The sequence below is a fragment of the Triticum dicoccoides genome, chromosome 1A, assembly GCF_002162155.2.
Source record: "Triticum dicoccoides isolate Atlit2015 ecotype Zavitan chromosome 1A, WEW_v2.0, whole genome shotgun sequence".
Classification (NCBI taxonomy): Eukaryota; Viridiplantae; Streptophyta; class Magnoliopsida; order Poales; family Poaceae; genus Triticum; species Triticum dicoccoides.
Window position 1 is genome coordinate 168,717,564 of NC_041380.1, and position 4,702 is coordinate 168,722,265.

The window sequence follows — 4,702 nt, forward strand, 5'->3', positions numbered from 1 at the left end:
GTAAAATAAAGATGACCCTCGGGTCTGCAGAACCCAAGGGAAAAGGCTTAGGTTGGCAAATGTAAAACCAAGGTTGGGCCTTACTGGAGGAGTTTTATTCAAAGCGAACTGTCAAGGGGGTCCCGTAACCCGAACCGTGTAAGGAACGCAAAATCAAGGAACATAACACCGGTATGACAGAAACTAGGGCGGCAAGAGTGGAACAAAACACTAGGCAAAAGGCCGAGCCTTCCACCCTTTACCAAGTATATAGATGCATTAATTAAAATAAGGGATATTGTGATAGCCCATCATAACCATGTTCCATCATGGAACAAAGTGCAAGGCACCTACAACTAGCAACGCTATAAGAGGGGCTGAGCAAAAGCAGTAACATAGCCAAACAACGGTTTGCTAGGAAGGTGGGTTAGAGGCTTGACACGACAATATGTGAGGCATGATATAACAAGTGGTAGGTAGCGCGACATAGCGATAGAACGAACAACTAGCAAGCAAATATAGAAGTGATATCAAGGGTAGTGGGCATCTTGCCTGCAATGTACTCAAAGTTATCGAAAGCTTGATCCTCGTTAGCATACTCAATAGGTTCCTCGTTCACGTACTCATCTCCCGGCTCTACCCAAAGCAAGAACACAAGTAAAGGAACAACAATCAATCATGGTGCAATGCACAAGAAACATGATGTAGGACAGGGCATGGAATACAAGATATGATGTGCAATGCATATGGGTACTCCGGAAGGAAAAGGATGAATGAGGAATCAACTTGGCAAACCAAGTATGCTGATGAAAGATGAGGTGATTTCGGTCAAAATCGATATAAGGATCACCGGAAATGGATGCACGGTTTGCAAATGACAAGCAATACAAGAATGATGCAAAACTGCGATTAACAACATCATAGCACTTAGAATGCAACAAGAAACTATGCTACATCACTCCAACATAGCTACAAAGCACGTGATCATAAAGTACACATGAAGCTCTACAAATCATATACACAGAGCTCCTGCTAGTTCTCACTAGAACAATCTCAAAATTGCATGACAAAAATGCAAATGATATCAGCTTCACAGACTTAGAGAAAATACTAAACATGTCAAAACAGCATCAGGAAGCAATGTTTAGAACTCCCAAACAACATGCTATAGGAACATATCATGGCAAACAAAGGCATGGAATGCTAGTACTAAACACATAGATCAAAACTCCCTTATTTAACGTTACCGAAAGATGCATGGAAAATGATGTGCCACTCATGCAAACATGGCAAGTTATATTATCAGTTTCAGACTTTGCAAGCTCATGCCACTGACCACGAAGCATTTCATGGCATAACAAGGTAACCAAGATGAAGTAGGCATGTTCAGGAAGCTAAGCATAGCAAGAGAAAGTTCATAGGGTACATGCATCACTAGCAAAACACATGGAAATATTGAATAACAAGTTAACAATCTGCTAGGAATAATATTAAGCAAAACTAGAGCAAGAAAATGACATGCTAGGGTACTCCATAATTGTAACCAGAGGCATTAACAGAAAGAGAAATACCATATCTACAAAACATGTTTACTGAGCTATCTCACAATATGCATGGATATCATGGTAGCAACAAGTTTACATGGCATCAAAATGTAACAGGAAAAGGACTTGCACCCCTGTAATCACTGTGTCTGAAATCAGCAACATTATGGAGCCTACTTTGCATTCTTGTGCTAGTCACCACATAGATCACAAAAATACAAGACTTGCACCCCTGTAAATATGGCATGATGGATATCATAAAATATGCAGACACCATGCTCATAGGATGCACACACAAAATGCAACAAAAATGACAAATCATCAAGTTCTGCCAAGATCCAGTAGACAACATTTTATAGCACTTTCGCAAAGATGATAATGGCATCAATATGGAAAGTAACATGCATTCAAATGACACTAACGTGAAGAGTAACACGAGGTGAACATTTCAATATATCATATGCAAGAATCGGAGCTACGTGCAACAAGAAGTGGCATGACAAAAGAGGCATAAAAATAATAGGGATGGAGGGCTTGGAAGAAATCGAGAGGTCAACCTAGGGTTTGCATGGAAATAGATGCTATGGTGGATCTCGCCGGATCTGAGGCGACGGCGGCCGGAGTTGGGGGTGCTCGACGGAGAGGGTCGGCTAGAGCACGGGGAAGACACCGGAGGAGGTCGCCGGTGCATGGAGAAGTCCGGATCCAGCGCCGGGGTCGCGGTCGGTGGCGGGGCAGCATTGAGGCGGTGCGGCGGCGGGGCGGCGCGGTGTCGGGCGGGCGACGACGGCGAGCTGCGGGGCACGGAGAGGCGGAGGCGACGGCGGAGGGCGCGGTCCGCGGCGGCGTGCGCGGGCGGGCGGTGGAGAAGGCAGCGGGCGCTCGGGCTAGGTTGCGCGCGCGGGAGGGCCGGCCTCGAGCCAGGAGGGCCTCGACGGTGGGCGGCGGTGGCGCTCCACGTGGCGGACGCTGGTTGGTGCAGAGGCGGCGGCGCGGGCTTTGTCCGACGTGGACGGACACGTCCGACGCAGAGGGGGAATTTCTAGGGTTTTGTGTGCGAATTGGAAGGGGACACACCTATTTATAGGTAGGGGGAGCTAGGAGTATCCAAATGAGGTGCGGTTTTCACCCACACGATCGTGATCCAACGACAGAGAGCATGGAGGGGGTTTAGATGGGTTAGTGGGTTGTTTTGGAGGGGTGTTGGGCTGCAACAAGAGAGGGTCTTTTGCGGTTACCCGGTTAACCGTTGGGGCAACAAACGACCTCCAAATGGAACGAAATTTGACAGGTAGACTACCGGTGATGTACCAAGGCCACTCGACAAATCTTGACCCATTCCGAGAAAGTTTTTCTCCTGCTCACGAAAGAAGGTTAGAGGGGTGCAACGGGGCACGAGAGAGCGTCAGATTGCGAAACGGACAACGGGGAAAATGACCGGATGCATGAGATAAACATGAATGCAAATGAGATGCACATGATGACATGATATGAAATGCATGACATGAACAAAATGCAAAACGAAGAAATCCCAACCACAAAGGGAATAACATATCCCATAGCTGGAAATGGCAAGAGTCATAGTTACAAATATGGAAAGTTACATCCGGGGTGTTACAACACTCCACCACTACAAAAGGATCTCGTCCCAAGATCTAGGGCTGAAAGAACTCCGGATATTCAGAATGGAGGTGACCCGCATGTTCCCAGCTGGCTTCTCGGTCGGAATGGTGTGACCACTTCACTTTCAGGAATTTGATTGACTTGTTGTGAGTCTTGCATTCAGTTTCTTCAAGAATAGCAACGAGATGCTCATGATAAGACAAATCTTCTTGGAGATCAATCTCTTCAAAGTTCATAGTGTGCTCGGGGGTCTTGAAGCACTTGCGAAGCTGTGACACGTGAAACACATCCTGCACGTTTGCGAAGTTGGACGGGAGTTCAAGTTGATAGGTGAGGTTGCCTCTTTTGCCAATGATCTTGAAAGGACCCACATATCTAGGGGAAAGCTTCCCTTTGATACCGAAGCGATGAGTGCCTTTCATTGGAGAGACGCGGAGGTAGACATGGTCTATGATCTCGAAAGCCAAGTCATGGTGCTTTCTATCATAGTAACTCTTCTGGCGTGATTGCATGGCTTTGAGATTTTCACAGATGACTTTACACATTTCCTCAGCTTCTGTGATCAAGTCGTTGCCAAGAAGTTGGCATTCACCAGTATTTGACCAATTGAGACGAGTATGGCACTTTCTGCCATATAGAATTTCGAATGGGGCCTTGCCCGAACTTTCTTGGAAGCTGTTGTTGTAGGAGAACTCGGCATATGGAAGACAATCTTCCCACTTCATACCGAAATAGATAATGCAAGCCCTGAGCATGTCTTCGAGGATTTGGTTTACTCGCTCGACTTGTCCACTTGTTTGAGGATGGAAAGCTGTGCTGAAGTGAATGTTGATGCACATGGCCTTCTGGAATGAGTCCTAGAACTTAGAAGTGAAAATGCTTCCATGATCTGAAGAGATCAATTGCGGAATACCACGCAAGGAGACAATCCTGGAGGTGTATAGCTCTACCAACTGAGCTGCCATGATAGATTCTTTGATTGGAAGGAAATGAGCCACTTTTGTAAGCTTGTCAATGACAATGAAGATAGCGTCATTCCCACGCTTGGACTTTGGAAATCCAGTAACGAAGTCCATCTCGATATGGTCAAACTTCCAATCTAGAATAGCAAGAGGTTGGAGGACGCCAGCTGGTCGTTGGTGTTCTACTTTCACTCTTCTGAAGGAAATATGCCCTAGAGGCAATAATAAAGTTGTTATTTTTATTTCCTTATATCATGATAAATGTTTATTATTCATGCTAGATTTGTATTAATCGGAAACTTATACATGTGTGAATACATAGACAAACTGAGTGTCACTAGTATGCCTCTACTTGACTAGCTTGTTAATAAAAAATGGTTAAGTTTCCTAACCATAGACATGAATTGTCATTTGATTAATGGGATGACATCATTAGAGAATGATGTGATTGACTTGACCCATCCATTAGCTTAGGACGATGATTGTTTAGTTTATTGCTATTGCTTTGTTCATACTTATACATGTTCCTATGACTATGAGATTATGCAACTCCCGAATACCGGAGGAACACTTAGTGTGCTATCAAACGTCAGA